At 44.2% G+C, this 23151-nt stretch overlaps 1 protein-coding gene, 1 non-coding gene and 1 pseudogene across 9 annotated transcripts in view; all 3 read right to left on the reverse strand.

Moving 5' to 3' along the window:
* The window catches only part of PACSIN2 (protein kinase C and casein kinase substrate in neurons 2), a 162556-nt gene that overhangs the window by 70217 nt on the left and 69188 nt on the right, over positions 1–23151 (reverse strand). For 4 of the 8 annotated variants that reach the window (XM_066358590.1, XM_066358591.1, XM_066358597.1 and 1 more), the window contains one exon: positions 21585–21694. The exons of 1 other annotated variant lie outside the window; for it this stretch is intronic. The gene's annotated coding sequence lies outside the window, so the exon portion shown is untranslated. Of the gene's footprint in view, positions 1–3636; positions 3855–21584; positions 21695–23151 lie in introns of all 8 variants that reach the window. 3 more of the 8 variants (XM_066358593.1, XM_066358592.1, XM_066358594.1) reach the window with 2 other exon arrangements.
* On the reverse strand, positions 1768–1895 carry LOC136389837 (small nucleolar RNA SNORA25). Its single transcript, XR_010748399.1, has one exon. It is a non-coding gene; the product is annotated as a small nucleolar RNA SNORA25 (small nucleolar RNA).
* LOC136388404 (palmitoyltransferase ZDHHC4-like) lies at positions 17178–18938 on the reverse strand (annotated as a pseudogene).

Raw genomic sequence — 23151 nt, forward strand, 5'->3', positions numbered from 1 at the left:
ACATGATATTTCCCCCCAGCTTCAGTCTCCTGGCTTACTAAAACGAGACATGCTCCTAGATTGCTGTACAAACGGTATCGCTTGTGCTGAGTCCACCTAGTCACTCACGTATTCAGTAATTCACTTATCCTGAACACCTACTATGTATGGACTAAGTGGGGAAGATCACAGCAAACAAGAGAAAGGCCCTGACTTCTCAGAACTTGCATCTCAGTGGGGTTTGCACATATCAGGCCTTCCATAAACTGCTGAGTACGGTAACAGTCTGCTAAGTACCAGATTTCAAAGTTGGATTTTTTTTTCCTGGGCCACTGCATTAGTACAGCTTGCTGCAAGGAAGGTAGTGATGGCGAGGCTCGAGTAGGATGATGCTATGATCAGCCTAACAAATGTCATCTATTATTATTATTACATAGCTATTAAAGAATATTAAAAGAAAATGGAAAGAAGAGTGGCACAAAACTCAATTTTCTTCTTTCCTCAGTGATTAGGACAGCATAAAAAAAGATCTGTATATTCTATACAGTGAAAGGAAGAAAATTCAGAGTGAGTTGTTAGACTGTGAACTGCCTGAGCAAGTGCACACACTGTCTTCACCTTGAAAGGCAACCGCACAGAGAAGACATCAGTACCTGTCTGCCGGCTGAGGAACCCTGCTTCTGCTGCCTGTGCGGTTACACACAGAGGGCCTGCAATGCTCCAGGAGCCTTCACCGTGTCTTTAACATCCATTCCTCCTTTTACAGATGTAGGAGGGGAGGAAAGAAGCCCAGTCACCAAGGTCAGTGAGTTAGGAAGTGGTGCCACCAGAATGTGAGCCCTGCACTGGGGACAGAGGATTAGCAGGGCCTGGAGGTAGGGCACTGGCCAGTCAATGGTCTTCCTGTTTGCAGTACTCTTTCCCTTCAAGCTGGAAGCCCCTACTGCCGACACCTCCTCCCACCATCCATTCTTTGAGTTATCCTTCCACTTTCTTGATAACATCCTTTGAAGTACAAAAGCGTTAATTTTTATAAAGTTCAAGTTATCCATTTTTTTCTTTTGTTATTTGTTTTGGTGTCATTGCCTAATCCAAGGTGTTGAAGATTTACACATTTTCCTCTAAGAGTTTTATAGATTTAGCCCTTACATTTAGGTTCTCTGGTTCACTGAGAGCTAAATTTTATATGTGGTATGAGGCAAAGGTCCAAATTCATTCTTTTACATGTAGATATCAAATGGTCTAAGCACTATAATTTAAAAGATTATTCTTTTGCTCATTGAAATAGCTTGCCAATTCCTATCCTAAATCAATTGAACAGAAATGTAAGGGATTTGTTCTGTCCTCTTGATTCTATCCCATTGATCTATCCTCACGTCAATACCACATTGTCTTGAATACTTGTAGACTTGTACAACTTTTTGAAATTGGGAAGTGGGAATGCTCCAATTGTGTTCTGCTTTTTCAAAATTGTTTTGACTATTCTGGATACCTTGCATTTCCATATGAATTCTGGAATTAGCTTGTTGATTTTCATACAACGAAGTCAGCTAGGCTTTTGCCTGACCTGTGGTGGCACAGTGGATCAAGAGTGGACCTGGAATGCTGAGGTTGCCAGTTCAAAACCCTGGGCTTGCCCAGTCATGGCACATATGGGAGTTGATGCTTCCTGCTCTTCCCCTCTTCCCTCTCTCTCTGTCTCTCTTCTCTAAAATGAATAAAAATAAAAATAAATAAATAAATAAAAGAAGAAGTCAGGTAGGCTTTTTTTTTTTTTTTTTTTTTTTTTATGTATTCTCCTCAGGGAAACAATAGCACTACTGAGTGTCTATTACATCCTATGGAGAACGTCAATCTTAGGTCACAGCGTTAAGAGCTCCTGGTTTGGGTCCCATAAGCTCTCTTTGAAATGACCTATTCAGCTAGGCTTTTGAGAGGAGTTGCACTGAATCTGTAAATCAATATGGGGAATGTTGCCGCCTTAACAATGTTGAAGTCTTCCATTCAAGGATGTAGGACATCTTTCCATTTGCTGAGGTCACTTTTAATTTTTTTCAACGTTTTATAGTTTTCAGTGTACAAGTCCTGTGCTTCTTTTGTTAAATTTATTTCTAAATATTTTGTTTTTCATATTATTATAAATGGAATTGTTTTCTTCACTTTATTTTTGAGTTATTCACTGCTAGCTTACAGAAATACTATATATGTTATATATTGACCTTGAATCCTGCAAACCTGCCAAACCCATATATTAGTTCTAATAATTTTTAGTGGATTCCTTAGGATTTTTACACACAAGGTCACATCACCCATGAACATAGATAGTTATATTCTGTCCTTTCTGATCTGTATGCCTTTCATTTTTCTTTCTTGCTACACCGCTCTGGCCAGACCCTCTAGGGGTGGCGAGGAGACGCATATACTTTCTGTTCTGGTCCTCCTCCCAGCTCTGTGACTTCCATTCATGCCACAGCAGGTTCTTGCCTTGTGCAGTGCTTTCGTCAATTAAGGGTGTTGCACTGAAGGGGTATGCTCAGGTTTTTAATATTATAGAACAGATATCACCAAGAACCAAAGTTAACTAGATTAAAACCACTTGACAGTACATTATATATCTGGATTACAATGAAGAGTCAGACAAAACCAAATAAAATTCTATTTTAAGCAACTAAAATAAAAACAGCTTATTCTCTGGCTCTGAGTAAAAGCTAAATTGTGATATTAAAGAAACAAAAGACACAGCTTGAACCTGAATGTTGGCCTCTCATCTTCCTCCCTGAATGTGAGCTCCAGCACCTGCTCCAGCTTCTCCACAAACTGTCAGACGCAAGGCTTCATGCAGCTGCCCAGCCACCTGGCCCGGCTGGCCAGCATCAATGCAGGTGCTGGGTGCTCAGGTTCCCTCATCTCTTTGTCCCACTCCACCAGTGTGTGGGGTAGCTGGGAGTCCGGGGGTGTGTTGGGCACAGGAGGTGTCCAGAGCAAGTAGGAGACTATGCGATGCCTGAATGACCACCTGGCCTCCTACCTGACGACGGTGAGGAAACTGAAAGCTGATAATCAAAGACTAGAAAGCAAACTCTGGGGACATCTAGAGAAGAACGGGCCGTAGTTCAGAGACTGAGAGCATTATCTCAAGGCCATCGAGGATTTGAGGACTCAGACCTTTGCAGGTTTTGCAGACAATGCCCACATCATTCTGCAAACTGGCAATGCCTGCCTTGCTGCTGATGACTCCAAAGTATGAGATGGAGCTGGCCATGTGCCAGTCTGTGAAGAAAAACATCAGTGGAATCTGAAAGTTCACTGATGACACCAATATCACTTGCTGCAGCTGGAGACAGAGATCAAGGCTCTCAAGGAAGAACTGCTCTTCACTAAGAAGAACCATGAGGAGAAAGCAAATGTTCTACAAAACCAGACTGCCAACTCTAGGTTGATCGTGTTGTTGGATGCTTCCAAATCTCAGGACCTCAGTAAAATCACGGCAGACATCCAGTGCAGTATGACAAACTGGCTCGGAAGAATTGAGAGGACCTAGACAAGTACTGGTCCCACCATACTGAGGAGAACGCCATAACAGTCACCTCGCAGCCCACTGAGATAAGAGATGACACCCTGGAGCTGAGACATACAGTCCAGTCCTTGGATACTGACCTGGACTCCGAGAACTCTGCAGACCAGTTTGGAGCGCAGCCTGAGGGAGGTGGAGACACGTTATGCCATGCAGCTAAACAGCTCAGTGGGATCCCGCTGCACCTGGAGTCAGAGCTGGCCGGGACTTAGGCAGGGGGCCAACACCAGGCCCAGGAGTACAGGGCCCTGCTGAACACCAAAGTCAGCTGGGGGCTGAGATCTCCAACTACTGCTGCCTGCTGGAAGAAGGAGAGGACTTCGATCTTGGTCACACCCTAGACAACAGCCATTCATTCCATACAATCAATCCAAAAGACCACCACCCATAGGACTGTAGATGTCTGAGGTCAATGACCCCAAAGATCTGAGAGGTTAAAGCAGCAGAAGTGTGGTACCCCCTGGGGGGCAGGAGGCCAATAAAAAGTTCAGAGATCATTAAAAAAAAAAGATACCAGAGAATAACATGGATTTGTCCAAAAATTAAAAATACTTAAACTTTTGCATGATAAAATGTCATATGAAAAGCAAATTTAAAAAATGGATTCAACACAGCTAACAAAATCTTATTACCTAAAATATATTAAGGGCTGATATAAAGACTGAAGATCCAATTCCACTGCACAGGAACATACAGGAGAAGATAGCCCGGCACAGACATGAAAGCTCCGGACCACATAACTACCACAAAGGCTCACCCAGTCCCCAGCCCTCTTCTTCCCGCCTGTCAGCCACTGAGAAACACCATGCTGCAGCTGCAGCAGAGCGATCTGCCCAGCCAGCCCTGCCCCACAGTGACAGTGTGGAACCACACTCCCCGGAGCCCCACAGTGGACGTGCACTTTGAGCAAGCAAGATGCTTGTGTTATGTTAAGCCTCTGAGATTTGGGGTTTACTTGTTACAGCAGCATAACCTAGCCAAGTCTAACACAGCAAATTACCATGTGGGGAAAATAGTTTAATAGAAATAACTTATAAAACTAAGGAAAAATTAAAATGACACTGCCAGGTCTAGTGGGGCTATAGAAAAAAAATAGGAACGTACTCTTAACATTGCCAATAGGCTTCATGGAAAAATCTGGAAACACAGAACAAGGCAGATAACAGTCCCCAACCTCTGACCCCGCAGTTCCACTCTAGGGAATATGCCTCAAGTAAACAAACTCAAAGAAAAATAGCTTGAACAAAATGTTCATTTCAGTAATATATTTATAACAGCAAAGACTGGAGACAAGTCACATGCTCACAAAGGAGAAAACAATGGTGAACTGACAGAGGGGACACCACATAGCCTTATAAAGGACAAGCAGGTGAGCCATTCTATACTCAAACTTGGGCACAAGCACAGGAAAGCAGAGTGAAACAGCACGCAGACACTCATGCATGTGAACTTTAAAGGCAAGGATTGCGTGTTTTCATTTCTGTCACCCCAGTGAGGCAGACACTCATATATTTGCTGAGTGAATGTGTGAACCAAGTGGCGGGGGTGGGGGGTTGACAAGGGACAGAAGAGACTTTGGTGATAGAGTGCATCTCCTCAGCTTCATTTCTGTAAAATGGCTTCAGTGTGTCCATTTTAAAATGCATGTATTTGCATTTGGAAAAGGCAAATCGTACTCTTTCTTCATACAACAAAGTTGAATCCATGTTTCAAGGGAATGGGTCCATGCATGACTTTACACAGAGAAAAACTCACTAAAATCCCAACTCTCCAACACTAGGAAGGAGCAGGTGGTATCCCTGAAGTTCATGAAGAGGCTGGCAGGCCACCTGTCAGTGTTCGGCAGAGAGAGAAGTGGAAACCGGCCCCGCCACGGTCATGCCAGAGTACAAGAAGAGTATCGGACACCCAATGAAGATGTCATCACTTAGACACACCTGAGCACATTCTTGATTGACTCCTTTTTGAAATAATAGAACCTCCTTCCATTACTATAAAAGCCATGTGTCTTCCTTTGGAAAATAGTCACATTAATGGAAAAAATTCACCAGAAATTTAAAGGACAGTAACACTGAGTTGTCTTTCAGCAGACAAAGCCTCCTCATTTCTCTCCATTGTTGCCTTAAACCCCACCACGCCTCCCTCCTCTCTTGCCTTTGTCCTGGGCTGGACGGTGCCACCTGTCTTCATCCCTCTTGCCCTCAGGGTACCACTGGAACTAACACTGTCAGCTTCTTGAGTCTTATTCTCCCTCACACCTGCCTGGAGAAAACTCCCTCTACCTATCATACTGGCTGCAGCCGCCTCACAGTCATAAGCAGTCCACTGGGTGCCAGAGGACTCATACCTCTTCAGGCATCCTCCTCACTGCCTTCTGTCTCACAGTGATGTCCTGCAGACCTTCTTTCTGGCCACCACCCTTCCCTTCACGCTCAGCAGATGACAAATCCCACCTCACAGAACATGGACAAGTGGGTAGTGAGAAGCCCCACCCCTTCTTGCTATAACTCAAAGGCATCTAAACCCACAGGCTGGTCTAAGCCTGTTCCCTCATTCCGTTTCTTCTCACAGTCACAGGACCTCCCTCCACCATTAATCCCTTTCTCTGCATATCCAGCTTTGACTGCTTAACCCTCTAGCTCATGCGCACAGCTCTCTCCTTCACAGTCAAGCTTCTTATAAGAGCTACCCATTTTCAAGCCCTCCAGTTGTCATCCCACCCATTCATTTCTCAGCCTACTGCTTCCTCTCCCATCTTTTTATTTATTTATTTTAAAGGTTTTTTTTTTTATTTTAATTTTATTTTATTTATTCATTTTTAGAGAGGAGAGAGAGACAGAGAGAGAGAAGGGGGGAGGAGCTGGAAGCATCAACTCCCATATGTGCCTTGACCAGGCAAGTCCAGGGTTTCGAACCGGCAACCTCAGCATTTCCAGGTCGACGCTTTATCCACTGCGCCACCACAGGTCAGGCCTCTCCCATCTTTTTAATGAAACTGACCAGACTAGAAAGCCCAAGTCCTCCTTGATGTCAGGCTGCAGCAACTTCCCAGGCTCCCTGGAGTTAAACTAAATGGCAGCTTCAGGTCTTCCCACTGCTTTTCCTGAATGCTCTTCTCCTACAGCCACACGCCTGCATCACAACACTGCCTCTCCTGGCTTTCTTCCTTCACCTCTGCCTAGGTCCTGGATATTGGAGTTCCTCAGCGGTCTGTCCCAGGCCCGACCCTCCTGCTGTGCACTCTGCCTAAGCAAGCTCTTCTGTTCCCACACAGCAAACCCCCTTTAACTTCATGACCTCCAACTGGCATCTCTGGCCCAGACCTCTCATATGAATGCCAGTCTCACACATCTGACTACCTAGTAGGCACCTCCACTTGGCTATGAGACAGTGCTTACAAACCCCTTCTTACCTTCCCTGAGCCCACTCCCATCCTTGGATTTCCTGATGTAGCCAGAAACTCCTCTTCTTCCCACACCCAACCCTCACCAACTCCACCACATTTAATCAGTTTACAAGACCTGACAACACTGGCTCTTTTTTTATTTTTTATTTTTTTGTATTTTTCTGAAGCTGGAAACGGGGAGAGACAGTCAGACAGACTCCCACATGTGCCCGACCGGGATCCACCCGGCACGCCCACCAGGGGCGATGCTCTGCCCACCAGGGGGCGATGCTCTGCCCCTCTGGGGCGTCACTCTGCCGCGACCAGAGCTACTCTAGCGCCTGGGGCAGAGGCCAAGGAGCCATCCCCAGCGCCCGGGCCATCTTTGCTCCAATGGAGCCTTGGCTGCGGGAGGGGAAGAGAGAGACAGAGAAGAAGGGAGGGCGGTGGAGAAGCAAATGGGCGCTTCTCCTATGTGCCCTGGCCGGGAATCAAACCCAGGTCCCCCGCACGCCAGGCCGACGCTCTACCGCTGAGCCAACCGGCCAGGGCCAACACTGGCTCTTTAAATACCTCCTGAGTCCTCTGACTTTGCTCATCCTCACAACAATGGCTACCTTTGTTACGGCTACCATCATCTTTTGCCCAGATCACTAATGGCCTAACTGGTCCCCAGCCACCAATCTGGTCTCCCTTCCTCTCCATAATGCAATCACAGTGGTCAGTGTGCCTTTCAGAAGATCAAATTATGTTTTTACTTGAAATCTCTCCAAAATTTCTTAGCTTGGCCAGTAGGGCCTCCCAGTTCTAACCACTGCCCCCTTCAACTTCACCACGCAACATCCAGTCATACTGTACCGGCTCCAACCACAGTTAACAATCTGCAGTTAGCTCTACAAAAGTACTACACTCCTCTTACCTCTAAACTTCACACATGCTGTACCCTCTGAACAAACACACAAATGAATGAAGAGAGATTAATTTCTTGTAGCCAAATAGTTTCAAAAGCAAAAGTAAAAAACCTTTTCGATTAGTTTTACAGTATTAAAAAATAATAATAAATAAAACATTAGCCCTGGCCAGTTGGCTCAGTGGATAGAGCATTGTCCTGGCATATGGATGTCCCAGGTTCAATTCCTGGTCAGGGCACACAAGAGAAATGGCCATCTGCTTCTCTTTCCCTCCCTCTCCACCTTTTCTCCCTCTTCTCCTTCAGCAGCCAGTGGCTTAATTGGTTTGAGCATAGGCCCTGGGCGCTAAAAATAGCTCAGTTGGTCCAAGCATCAGCCTCGGGCACTGAGGATAGCTCAGTTGTTTCGAGCATTGGCCCCAGACAGGGGTTGCTAAATGGATCCCAGTTGGGGTGCATGTGGGAGTCTGTCTCACTATCTCCCCTCCTCTCACTTAAAATAAAACAAAAAACTTTAAACTGAGTCCAAAAATATAAGTGACCAAAGTTCACCTCAGTCTGGGGGGGGGGGGGGGGCAGGGAATGGAGAAAGGTAAAGCCTAAGTACTTGACGGGGAGGAGGAAGGAAGCACTGACTGAGTGTCCCCTAGCTAGAGCTGAGCCACACCACAGGTCTCTCCTGGTTTTTGCCTTGGTGACAACACTAATGAACTATGTGCTCACCTCATCCAAACCCTTCCACACATGGCCCTAATGCTGTCTGCAGTTGGTACAAGCCACCAGGTTTCAACACATGAATGAGGAGGGGGCTGAAGTCATTCTCAGGTTTGTCTCCACTCGCATCCTCCTGACACTTACTTCCCCCTTCTTCATAATGTGAGGGGTGGGCCAGATGACAAGGGACTTTGCAGTTCTGATTTTCTACCATTCTAAATATGGGAAAGGGTTATGACCTCTGGTAAGCAAAGTCTAAAGAAAGTACTGTATTTCCCCATGTATAAGACGCACCTTAATTTCGGGGCCCAAAATTTGGAAAAAAAAGTTTATTACATAAAGTTATTGAACTTAAGTTTTATTCATCATAAAATTCATACAACTCCTCATCTGTGAAAAAGTGGGAAATGAAAGTAAAAAACTACAAACACTGTATAAGACACACCCAGTTTTTCTACCCCAAATTCTTCGAAAAAGGGTACATCTTATACATGAAGAAATATAGTATGTATTAGCCACAATTAAACACATTCAACAGATATGTTTTCTTCTGCCCTACAAACGTAAGCATTCTATGCTGACTATCCAGGCAGTCACATTCAACAAAGACTCACTTTATGACTAAAGAACAAGTATATATTGATCTGCCACCATGCCAACCCAGGAGGAGTCCTAGTTACACCAAAACACATAATGCCGCCTGCCAAGGACAGAAGCAGTGTTATTCCAACATAGGATCCCTAACACAAGCATCACACACATACACACACACACACACACACACACATTTTCTCTCTCTCTCTCTCTCTCTCTCTCTCTCTCTGCTGGAAATTCATTGCTCCTCTCTCACGCCCAGCTGGTGGTCAAGGTTGGAGAGCACATGAGGAAGAAGCAGCTCATCTCCACCACTACCTCCTCTGTTCACTTCAGGGTGTCCTCACACACTACCCACAGTACCTAATAAGTGACAGATGGCCACAGATAAGAGAGAGAGAGACGTGTGTGATGGAGCGGCAGGGAGCCAGGCTGTCGACTGGGCACCTTTGTTTCCTCTTTATTCCCTCAGTTCTCAGTGCAGCCCCGCCACTGCCAGTTATTATGCTACATCAAACACTTCTTAGAGATCCTGCTCTCTGGCAGAAGCACTTGCCCAGTGGGATACTTCTTCCTTGAGCTGCAAGTTTTCCAACTCAAGACATACTTAAAGCCTAAAAAAGGAAAAGTCCTAGAGGCCAGATGAGACAGAAAGATTCTCTGGCAAAACAGAAGGTAAATTATAGAATGGGTCAGGAAGCTGGCCTTTGTTGAGGCAAGAAAATGGGAACATTCAACAAGGGCTGATATGATAGGAGAAATGCTGACCCCGACGCGCGGTTAGGAGACCACCTCCAAGGTCTGCTAAAGCAAGTTCCCAAGATTCGACAAAGGGCATTATGAACACCACGCATGAGTCAGAGTGGCCTCAGGTCAACCACTTCAGCTTCTTTCAACCCGTCCAGTATGAAGCAGCCCCTTCTAGAAGCAGGACTTCCTGCCACACAAAGGGCCTCTGTAGGCAGTTCCCTGCTGCCTCTCTTCCTGAGCACAGCAGGGCATGTTCTAAGGCTCTTCCTTCCCTCAGAATCTGACTGAGCTACCACCCTGCAGAATCCTCAGGAAGGACGAGCTACCCACCTGAAATCTAGGCACAGCAAAAGAGAACACCAAAGAACATGGCACTTCCAGATAAATCTATAGAAGGTCTCTGAAACATGCATCTGTGATTCTTTACAAGACATACTGGTCTGACTGCTGAGTGGCCCAACATCTCATGCAAAATCCTTAAGAGGTCTGTGATTGATACTGCTTATCTGTAAAGTAGAATCCAATCTGCCTTATAGGTTCTAAGGATCTAATAGCATCTGTCTGGGACCTTGCAAATGCCAGTGTAAAGCCTTCAAATATCAGTCACAGTGCCAGATGATGGTGGTGATTACAGGCCAGTCTCCATCAAATGAGCCAGGCACAATCACTGAGCATTCCCCTTCCCACAGGGTTGACATACACCTAACCTCCTCCAACACAGGGAGTGCCAAGTACTCAGATAGAATTCTACACAAAATACTAAGAACAGACAAGAAGGTTCAGAAAGGTTGAACAGGGTTGACATTTCCATGGTAACTCATCAGCTGGAAATGTAGGGACAAGATACCCCAGGTAGAGGACCCTGCATGGCAAAGAGAAGGAGGTACAAACCAGCTCAGCATGGGGTCATGCAGGTCCCTGGAACAAGCCTTGGGAAGTGGCTGTGGCTTCTAAGGAGAAGAGAGAGAGAATTTACAAAAGGCACGGTGCTCAAGGGCACATGGGCTGGTTGCCAGCCCGAGTCACTCATTACACTGCAAGAAAAGAGACTTCTGCTCTGCCTACCTATCAGCACGTCCTGATAAGCTGCCCACCAGGAGAAGGTTAGGAAACCACCAATGAACTCATGCATCAGAGCTCTGTCAGGAAATGAGCTGCTCAAATACTTCTCAAACAGTGCTATATGAATATGTGCCTTTGAAGTTTAAAAAAAGGCAAGAAATAGAGGGAGGGGGGATGCAAACCACAAAAGGATTTAGTTTTTTAAGTATTTTCTAGATATCTATGCATTCAACTATAGGGTCACATTCTCAAGAAATTATTTCATTCATTCAAATGTACAAGCTGGAGCCAAAGTCTTCTGTCCTAGAAAAGGACAAAGGGCCAGTTTGGACCTGGTGTGACAAACAGATAGTAACTTTATTTTTCTTAAAATTTATATAACATGAAGGCCTATCTAGTAATTTGAAAAAATAAACAGGGAACCCACTTATCAAGCAACAATCTAAAACTAATGGGCTAAAACCATGAAAATCAATAGCAAAAGTTTCCCTAAGTGGAGAGAATAGAGAGAGAACAGGGTTTAAACTAGCTGTGATAGCTACAAGTTTTAACTTCTAAGCCTCACTCTTATCCATAAAATGGGGATAAGCATGGCTGACTTATTTCTTGGGGATGTTATAAGAAATTTAAATGGCATATGATATGTGAGGACCTGATACTGAGGCATTCAGCAAATATCTATCTATACCTGCTTGTCCCTAATACAAATCCTCCCGGTCTCTCTGGTCATGACCTAGAGGGCACATGTCACTTCAGCCAACAGGACTGAACTCCTGAACTCACTCACTTCTCAGTTGTGCACTGAAAACTCCAGGGACACAAAATCAAAACCTGTAGTATTGAGCCTCCTATATTTTCTCATGTCGCTACCCGCCTACTAAACATTTCCAGTTACCAGATAAGAAAGGAGTTCATTTAATGACATTTGCACTTACGATAAGATGCTCAACTACCATATATAAGTATATATTATCTGTGAAGCCCAGAAATAAATGGCTTGGCTATTATCTTAACTCCAATTATAATACCAAACACAGATATACACAGGCATGTTCATACACCCCCCCATACACCCTCTCTCTCTTTCCTTCCCTCCTTCCTCATACACATCCCCTTCTCTTTCTCACAGAGACTGAAAGAGAGTGCCCTTCCTTAATAAAACATTTATCAATTTGGCTGGCTTAATAAATAGTCTGTATCCCAAAATTTTAAACATTTTCAATAAAATATGTGATTTGTTCTGAAAAATTCAGTAAAATATTAAAACAATAATGTTTTATTATTTCATGTACTTTTCCCCAATATTCTAAAAACATTTACTTTCTGAGTGTCAGAACCCTTGCTAAAAGCTGGAGAATGCAGTGAAATAAATGCATAATAAGACACAGGCCTGCGGTCCAGGAGCGCACAGTAGTACAGCGGCAGGAGAGACAAGTCAAGGTCACATCTGACTAGGCTGGGAGGGAAGGGGGGAAGAGGGGAGGGAGGAGAAGCCTGCAGTGAGCCTGAGGTACTCCAACCAAGGCCCAGAATGCTCTGAGAAGCTGGAAAGACAGACTGAAAAGAACATCCAATACCCCTGAGTGCATAGATACTTCGTAGTATTGAAAACACCAAACACTTTGGCTTATTTAAAAATGAATAATTAAAGGTGGGTGATTGGCCTGACCAGTGTTGATGCAGTGAACAGACAACTGACCTGGGACAATGAGGTCCCAGGTTCAAAACCCTAAGGTCGCTGGCTCATCCACCTTGAATGCAGGTTCACCACCTTGAGAGTGGGGTCAACAGCTTGAGTGTGGGATTATAGACATGACCCCACTGTCGCTGACTTGAGCCCAGAGATCGCTGGCTTGAAGCCCAAGGTCACTGGTTCGAGCCCAATATCGCTGGCTCGGCTGGAGCCCCCAGTCAAGGCACATATGAAAAGGAATCAATAAACAACTAAAGTGCTACGACTACAAGTTGATGTTTCTCATCTCTCTCCCTTCCTGTCTGTCTCTCTCTCTAAAAAAAAAATAAAAACAAAAATAAGAGTGGGTGATTGCCAGAACAGAAGTCTGAAAGGTATTATTACCAAAGCATGTGAATTCTTTCACTAAACAAAATGTAATGAGTACGTACAATGCGTCAGGCACAGGGGCAAAGGAGTGAACGGGAACAGGAAAGGCCCTGCGCATGGCCACGTCCAGAGGACTTAAAGACAGACCCCAGGCCCGTAAGGAATGTGGTGGCAGGTGGGGGGAGTGCTGGGGGTAAATAAGAAGTCAGTGCAGGGATTGAAAGTTTTCCTGAGGAAGGAGGAGACAGCTGAGCAAATACATAAATGTTAACATTTATTCCCCTTCTCTGGATGGTAGAATATAAGTTTTGGTTTTTTCTTTTTGCATACATGTATTTTTTAAATTTTCTACCCTAAGGATATATTAGTTGCGTTACTTATAAAAATCCAAAAGAAAAATAAGGTAACACCTAGGTACCTTGCATAATTTCCATAAGCACAAAATTCAAGCTTTTCAGGTAAAGTAATTCAAGTCGCTTATCTTCAAGTCACAGATAACCGGGTGCTATCACTTCCATTCACTCGTCCCAGCAAGCACCCTGGCAGCGCCTTCATGGCTGCACGGCTGTGTGCAAACCAGCAGGGCCCAGGGACCCTCTTCTTCCCATGACTTTAAATACCAACTTCCTAACTCACTACTCCAGCACAGACCTCTCCCCAGAGCTCCGACTCCAGCACAGCCCAGCCACTGGCTCAGCACCCACTCACAGCATCCAAGACGTCTCTCAGACGCACTGCCCAGCACTCACCTTCTGCTCCCCTCATCCATGAGCTCCTACCCTAGTTTTTCTCCTTCAGTAAACAGCTCCATCACCTGTACAGCTGCCCAGGACTCTGCCCCAGTGTCATCCCTGACTCCTTCCCTCACATCCCACATGCCATCAGCTCCACCTTGAAACAGGGCCAGAATGTGGCCACCTCACACCACCTCTGCTTCAGCCACCTGGTTCAAGCCACCAAACTCAAAACTTGCCAACAGGTGCCTGTCACATTTCTCTACCCTTCCCTCCCTGGCCTACCAGATCCCAGGCCATATGGCCCCAGATTTCAGCACCAGTCTCAGCTCCTTACAATCCTGGCTCCTGATTCTTCCAGCTACAATGACCTTCCTGTGGGTCGCCAATGCACCAGCCTTAGCCCAACCTTTGCACAGATTACCACTCTGCCAGGAACACCCTTCTTCCAACATCTTCAGGCTTTACTGCCTTACCTCATCACACATCTGCTTATACATCACCTTCTTTTGAAGAAAGCCTTCCCTAATCTGTCCCCATTCCTCTGACACTCAGCCCCACATGCCAATTTATATAGTTATATACTGTCTCTTTCCACTCACAAGAATGCAAGCTCCTGAAGAACAAAAGTCCTTGTTTACCCTATATCCTTAACATTGATGCATAACAGGCACATGATAAACATGTCTGGAATGAGTGAGTCGAGGAATGTGCTAGGCTCTGGTGCAAACACACAGTCTGATAGAACAGATTTCTGTTTTCAGGAACAAGGCAAACCAGGTATCTTAATGACTTTCCTGTTGCAAAATTTTAAAAGCTAAATAAAATATAATTGCATCACTGAACTGGCAAAATATAAAAAAAGCTAAAGACACAATTTAAAGAAGCAACCCTAGAATATACGTAGATAAATCAGCTTTCTTTCTGAAGCAACAGAGAGAGACAAAAAGAGAAAATATATTTTTTAAAATGATCAACTAGGAGGAAATAGTGACATCTAACTTAACATCTAATGAAGTTCCAGAAGGAGATAACATTAAAAATGGGGAAGTGGCCTTGGTCAGCTTGCTCAGTGGATAAAGCATTGGCCCAGCATATGAATGTCCCAGGTTTAATTCCCAGTCAGGGCACACAGGAGAAGTGACCATCTGCTTCTCTCCTTCTTCCTCTCCTGCAGCCATTGGCTCGGTTGATTCAAGTGTTGTCCTTGGCTGTGGGAGAGTAGGGCAGGGGAGGGGAGGAGGTGGGGTGGGGGAGGGGAGGGGAGAGGAAGAAAGAGGAGGGAAAGGGGAGGGGGAGGGGAGAGGTGGGGAGGAGGAGGGGGAGAGGTGGGGAGGGGGAGGGGGAGGGGAGGGGACAGAGGAGGGGGAGGAAATGGGACAGGGGGGAGGAGAGGGGAGGAGGGGGAGAGAGGAGGGGAGGGGAGGGGAGGGGAGGAAAAACTGTAAAACCTCAAAGTCATAGAACAGATCATAAAAGCAACCAACAAGAAAAGACCACAGCCTGACAGGTGGTGATGCAATGGACAGAGCATTGACCCTGAATGCTGAGGTCTCCTGTTTGAAACTTTGAAGTAGCTGACTTAAACATGGGCTCACTAGATCGAGTATGGGGTCGCTGACTTAAGCATGAGATCATCAACGTGAACCTAAGGTCACCGGCTCAAGGCCAAAAGTCACTGGCTTGAGCAAGGGGTCAGTGGCTCAGCTGGAGCCCCCTGGTAAGGGCGTATATATGAGATGCAATCAATGAACGACTAAGGTGATAAAACTATGAGTTGATGCTTCTCATCTCTCTCCTTTCCTTTCTGTCTGTGTGTGTGTGTCTCTTTCTCAAATCAATTAGAAAAAAAAAGTTTACTACCAAAAAAATTTTTTTAATTACAATTGAACTAAGAGCACAAGTGAAAGCCAGAAGACACTGGAATAATATATACTACATGCTGAGTAACAATGACTGCCAACTAAGAACTCCATTCCCAACAAAACTAGTTTTTAAGAACAAAGAAGTAGGCCAGAACTAGGACCTTCACCATGAAGCTCCATGAGTTTTTCAAATTCAAACCTGGCATCTTCAGCATTTTGACTTTCCTAACAAAGACACAATGGAGAGAATAAATAGATTGGCAAGGCTTTTCTGTCTTTTCCAATGCCAGCTGGAATGAATTTATCAAACACTTCTTTCAAATCATGTGTCTGCACCTCTTGGGTCATGATTTCCATCATCTTCTTCTGGATTTGGCGGATCTGTGGATGCTAAGCAAAGAGGTCTTCCAAACCCAATGGTTGCATTTTTTAGTAAAACCAAATGAAACTAAACAAATGAAGCAATTAGCCACCTGTAGTCTTGACATCAAAACAAGCTTCAATCATGATCTGCCATTTTGACCATGGACTACACTCTGTCACAGGTAAAACCTATGGCATGAAAATTAGGCAGTTTTTGTCCTAAATATCCTCAGTAATTAGCGTGAATTTTCTAAATGTGACTTCATCATTCTGCAGATCAGCTAAGCTCACATCACAAGCATTACCCTTGAGATCATCAGATGTGATTTTGGTTCCGAGTTCTGACTAGAGTTCTTCTAACATTTCTTATACTGAACACAGCTGGTGCCTTCACATCACGTCACACCAATCTTGACTTAGAAAATGGATCAACCACTTCCTTTTGAGGGGGAGAAAAAATTCTCTTTTATTTTGGAAACAAAAAGGGATTCGGGGCCTGACCTGTGGTGGCGCAGTGGATAACGCGTCAACCTGGAATGCTGAGGTCGCCGGTTCAAAACCCAGGGCTTGTCTGTTCAAGGCACATATAGGAGTTGATGCTTCGTGCTCCTCCCCCCTTCTCCCCCCTCTCTAAAATGAATTTAAAAAAATAAAAACAAACAAAAAAGGGAATAGGGAATGAAGCACCTTAAGCAATGACCCCTTGAGACTTCTTTTCGAGATCCAAGAATCATCACAGGCATAACTTTGGCTCAACAACATTTCCCTTCTCAGAGCCAAGAATGGCCAGCAAGGGAAAGGGCAGGCACAGAAGGATGGGGAGGAGGAGGATCAGGGCATTACGGTGCTGCTCGGAAAGCCAAAAGGCCCAAATATGCCGTTTCTTTCTGACCTTGCCTCTGCAGATTTTGCTCCCTCCACCTCTCCTGTGTGACTGACACACACACTAACAAACTGTGTTTTCCCCAGCCTGCCCTATTTGTCATGACAGAACAAGGTCCCTATAGCTCTAGAAGACTCATCACCCTGGCATCTACCCCACCAGACTCTGAGCTTCTCAGAAGCAAGAACTCAATCATCATGGATCCCAGGGCTGAGTACATTGCCTGATGCAGACTGAGTGGATAAAAACAAACTATTTTGTTTAAGGAAGTATCCATATGTATAAATCAATGTATACTATATTTAAAAGGCAGTAATACACTTCCCATTCTCAGCAGCAAGTAAAAAGATCCCTCCAAGGTTGTTCCAAAGCCTGTGGGAGTGAATGTTCCGGTGGACCTGGGGTTCTGCTGATGGAGGCCGGGCCACCTGAGAGCAATGCCGGCACCAGGCCCGGTCACCTCTGCACCACTCATTTGTAGTCTGGTTGGTGGTAGCCAGGTATAGGGCAAACACAAGAAGCCAACCAGGAAGAAGCTTAGCACCATGAAAAAGCCCAGAATGAAGACAATTCTTGGGAGGGTCAGGAAAAGGTGTTGAATAAGAAAGATACTGTCGCCTGACCTGTGGTGGCGCAGTGGATAGAGCATCGACCTGGAATGCTGAGGTCGCCAGTTCAAAACCCTGTACTTGTCAGGTCAAGGCACATATGGGAGTTGATGCTTCCTGCTCCTCCCTACTTTCTCTCTCTCTCTCCTCTCTAAAATGAATAAATAAATAAGGAAAATAATTTTTTTTAAAAAAAAGAAAGATACTGTCAAAACCTGAAAAGAGTCCAAGGTCATCAACACAAGTCTCCAGGTACAAGTCTTACAACACCACCAACTGGACTAGAAACACAGTGCTCACAATGACCATGGTGGCAGCTGAGGTCATCAATGTCAAGAGGTAGATGAGGAAGTACCTGGCATTCCAGGCCCTGATGCAGCTGTTCACCCAAACACTGATGGTCAGAACAGTGCACACACCAATTACACATACTGCAGGGCTTGGATTGTGCTGGTTTCCTCAAATCACAAGTAGAACACCTCATGTTCTTTAGGAACATCAGTTCATTGAATTCATAAACTTAAAGAAACAATAATTCGGCCCTGGCCAATTGGCTCAGTGGATAGAGCGTCAGCTCAGCGTGTGGCCAGGTTCGATTTCTAATCAGGGCTCACAGAGAAGCACTGTCTGCTTCTCTCCCTCTTCTCCTCTTGCAGCCAGTGGCTTTATTGGTTCAAGCATCAGCCCAGGCACTGAAAATAGCTCGGTTGATTCAAGCATTGAGCATCAGCCCCAGATGGGGGTTGCTGGGTGAATCCTGGTAGGGGCGCATGTGAAAGTCTGTCTCACTATCTCCCCTTCTCTCACTTAAAAAACAAACAAACAAAAATAAATAAAATACAATAATTTGTTTGCTTCTGTTATGGTACCAGGGTCAGTTCCAATGTTTTTCAACGACAGGTCAGTGGACCGATCTGCCAGAAATTTCATGCTGGTCTGTGAAAGAGTTAACCACCCTGATGGTATATGAAGATTACAAATCCAATGATCTTAGTCAAATTTGCTTATGCTTGGGGTGATTTCTGCCTTAATGGTCTCTGAAATAATTCTCCTTCTTCACCCGTCCCCAAGTATAAAGAGGTTGAAAACCACTCAGTTACACAACTTAGGGTAAAAAAAAATCCCAGGTTTACAATCAGCAGCAGATAAGTAATACAAGGAGAACATCAGTTCTTGGCTGCAGCCAAATATTTCCCAGGTATATTCAGTATAAACCATTCCTTGCAAGATGAGGTAGAGGAAGATGAAGGCATGGTTTCATGTTTGAAAGGGGTAATATAGCATTCTTAGTGTGGCTCTCTGAAAAAACTCTGGAATTATACAGGAAAATATCTGAGCACCTTCCCTAATCAGGCCTTTCAGGTAATGGGTTTTCGAGCAGATTCAGATCATAACACTACCAATCAGCACCAATGCCAGGTAGAACAAGAAAAGAACCAAATCTATACAGGACATATTTCCCTTGTTTAGAAAATTTTCAGCAGGCAGCTCTGGCATTCCTCCCCCTGACAATCAAGGAGAATTCAAACATCTCCTCTTGTGCAGTGGCATGTACCTACAGGAGACATAGTTCCTCCAGGAGGCTGAATCTGGCTCCAGGAGCAACCAGCCACACCACACTGGCACCTCCAGGGCATGTCCCAGAGCTCTTTATTTTTTAAGAAAAATCTCTCAGAAGGAGAAATGTCAATGCTCTTTGTGCTTGAGGTAACTCGCTGTACACCTATGCCAAATAGTACTCAGTTTAGAAATTAAATGAAAACAATGAATGTATGCAGCATGCACAGATGAACAACTGATCCATCCAGTCAGCATCCAGGTGGAGCCTCTCCATGCAGTGACCTAACGGATGGCTGGAAATGAGCATGAAGCTCGCTCAGGTGCCTACACGTACATCAGTGAGAACAGTTAGGTGGCAGGACGATGACAGTTTATATAAACCTCACACAATGATTTTTCATCATTATAACAACTTCTACCATCCAAAATTCAAACTCTTAAACCTTAGCAGTTTACTGGATGCGCCAAAGAATAAATGCTTTAGAGTTTATTTTAAATCCACAAAGATTTCTCCTCCCACAGTAGCCCTGCTGCTTGTCTGCATGGCCTCATGGTCTTGCTGCATAACATTTTCTCTTTACAGAGAAGGCCAGATATCAGCAAACCTGAGCTTAACATCTCAGAAGTGACAACTTAACAAAGTCAATAAATATTTTGTCATTGGTCCACTGTACTGTGTTATTTTTTCTTTACATGTCTTTTCTCTATAGAAAAGAATCATAAGGAGAGCACTTCACTGTCCCCAAATTGTCCTGTGCATCATTTATTTTACTAAACTAGCCATATCAATAGGTGTCAGAAACTTAAGAATCAAAGAGAGATTCCAAACTGGGAAGTTCAATGTTTAGCCTGTCAATTACACCATCAACATCACGTCAAGTAAGCATTTTCCAGCAAAATCATCCTCCCTGATCTCCCTCAAGGACTCAGCTGCAGAACAATTCCTGATGGAAAGCAAGACTCAATATGAAATTCAGTCTTCATGTTTAAAAAAGAAAATTTAAATCCTGTACTACTGTGATGGCCACTGACACACAATTCAAATTCAGAATATTTCCTGTTAGATTCTTTAAGTTATTCAGGCAGAATTAGAATATGCTTCATGAGTCCACATCAAGATTCAGGTCTTATGATTCATGTATGACAGAGTTTAATGGGAAAAAAATTTAGGGCAGATTCTCAGGGCTGAAGGAAACATTAAATTACAGTTAGTCTATCACTTAGTATTAAGGCAGAACTATGAGATGCAAATGCATTCAGAACTTCCCGGTAACATGACTATAGTGCCTTCAAAAGTAATCTCTGCAGAAACAGACAACTGCAAGTCTTCACTCATTCATTCATCCATCATTCACTCATTCAAACTGATGGCCTGTGTTTTCCAGGCCACCCCCCATCCTCACACACACACACACTCCTCTTTACCCAGAGCTAAGGCCTAGGATCTACCGGGATACTGGGAGGCATTTCTTCAATGTAGATGTAAAGCCAGTAGCCACGGCCACCATCACAGCCACCTGGCAATGCAGGTTCACATTTGATTCGGACAGACAGTAATGAAACAACGGAACCAAGAACTGGTGGGTCATTAGCTTTTAATCCTAGCTTGCACCCGGCAGGCAAGAAATACACACAGTGGGAAAACACTTCCCTTTCCATTCAGGGCTCCCAAAGCCACTGACTTATCCGAGTTTCCTAGAATCAAAGCTTTCTAGCTCACCAGCCTTATTCACCTCTGTTCCCCATCTCCTTCTCTCTGCACAAACTGGCTTCTCCTTCAGCACTCCGCCATCTTGGCTGCTTCTCCTGGCCTCCCCCACGTGGCCTTTCTCTGCCCTCCTACAGCATGGGCTTCTCCTAGAACTTAATCACTCCCCCCCCCCCAGCAACATGATCTCTCCTCCTTTTAAAACCTTTTGGTGCGAAAGCCCTCCCCCAACACATATTAACATAATCACACCCATCCCAAGCAAGAAGGGCAACTAATATTATCACCTGGGCGAAGGGCTTCCACGTGGGCAGTGCCATCTTTAACAAAGTGAGCATAATATATTTTATCTGCCCAACAGTAGAGAAAGTTCTAAGGGAACCACTAGAAGCTAGTCTGTAGAAAAGGCCCAGGTGACACCACCAGCACAAACTCTCCAAGACTTCTGGGCCAGCAAAAGTTCCAGGGATACCCTTTAACTCCTCCTCAGTCTGCAGCAAAATCAATACTGTATCCCCCTCCCATCTTTAAATTTTACAGGCATACCAGAATTTACAATAATGTGGGCAGAAGGTAGGGGCATGGAAGAATATCAAATACTGCCTTACTGACTAGGACAATTATATATTAATTATATATGTATATATACATATATTTATACAAATAATTATAGGTTAAGAAGGCCAATTATATATTAAGAAAAGGAAGCTAGTTAAAATATTCTATACTTAACATGTACGAAAAATAATAACAGTAAGGATATAAGGAGGGAACAAAGGTAACTAAATTAGGGGAGTGGTAAACACTCTCCACTCCCTGGAGCAGCTCCTCACCTTTCTCCAGCCTGGATGGGTCCTCTGTTCCAACAAATGAAAGCAGCTGCTTCTCCGAGGATAAGGACAACAGTGCCCACCAGAACACCAGGAGGAAAGGCAGCTTCGACCTAGTGCATGAAAACATTGCTCATGTTTCCTCCTTCATTCTCCAGGTTTATAAACTCAAATAGGTATAAAGTTATTGATCTCAATTTCAAGTACCATTAAAATATTTTTGAAAACGCCTGTTTTCTTATAGTATATTTGTTTCAGAAACTCTTCAAGGCATATATGCCCTCAGAAAATACAAGTAAGTGCTATTCCATGAACCTCCCCGCAAGGCATTTTAAGGTGACTGGGCAGACAGTGGGAGCTACATCAAGGTCTAAGAACAGTCACCCACTGTTCTCAGCAGGCCTCTATTTGCATCTAATTCCCATACTTGAGTTTCGGAAAGATTCAAATTTGATTTTTAGTTGAAACTATTTTTAATTGATTCTGGAAACCTGTGGGTAAATTCTGTTATTTTATAAATTTAAATCATTTCCTCTTTTATTTGCATCATAATGTATTGTTTATAGTCTATCTTTTCCAAACCCTGGTCGGTCTACACTTAAAGTCTGAAAGACTCAGAGTTGTCAGTATTCCCTAACAGGGGCAAAAGCTCCCAGAGTTCAGGGTATACCTTTCACATCCTGAAGAATCCGCTTTCAAAGAAGAATCAAGTACCTTTTTTTTTTTTTTTTAACAGAGACAGAGAGAGAGATAGACAGGGACAGACAGACAGGAACGGAGAGATGAGAGGCATCAATCATTAGTTTTTCGTTGCATGTTGCGACACCTTAGTTGTTCATTGATTGCTTTCTCATATGTGCCTTGACCGTGGGCCTTCAGCAGACCGAGTAACCCCTTGCTCGAGCCAGCGACCTTGGGTCCAAGCTGGTGAGCTTTTGCTCAAACCAGATGAGCCCAGGCTCAAGCTGGCGACCTCGGGGTCTCGAACCTGGGTCCTTCTGCATCCCAGTCCGATGCTCTATCCACTGCGCCACCGCCTGGTCAGGCCCCTTTTTTTCTTTTATACTTGTGATTTTATTAAGTTTGGATTTCTCACTTAGCAGTTAATCACATAAAGAAGTTCACTTATAACAATAACAATTACGATTTACTTTACGAGGGGAGAAGCAAGAAAAAATGTTATGATATAGAGAAATAATTTTTTTTTTTAATCTTCAGAGAGAAAAAAAAAATCTTTAGAGAGGAAGAGAGTTCAATGCTCCCTGTACTTGAGGTAATTCATTGTACACCTATGCCACTTAAGAAAAGTATTAAATAAAAGCTGACTATTTGAAAATGAAACAAATAAAAATGGATTTATCAGGGGGAAAAAAGCTATTGTTAACTAAGTCCTATTAATATTGAGATAATACATGGAGAAAGCAAATAAAGGAAAGGCCAATGGCTCGGGACATGAGGCCTGGGTTCTAGACTCTGAACTACCAAGTGTGACCCTGGACAAGCAGTCAACAAGGCATTTTGACTCTTGGTCTTAATTCTTTTGTTAAAAAGGAACAAGAAGAAGAAGAAG

This window comes from Saccopteryx leptura, chromosome 1, assembly GCF_036850995.1.
Source record: "Saccopteryx leptura isolate mSacLep1 chromosome 1, mSacLep1_pri_phased_curated, whole genome shotgun sequence".
In the NCBI taxonomy this organism is placed as follows: Eukaryota; Metazoa; Chordata; class Mammalia; order Chiroptera; family Emballonuridae; genus Saccopteryx; species Saccopteryx leptura.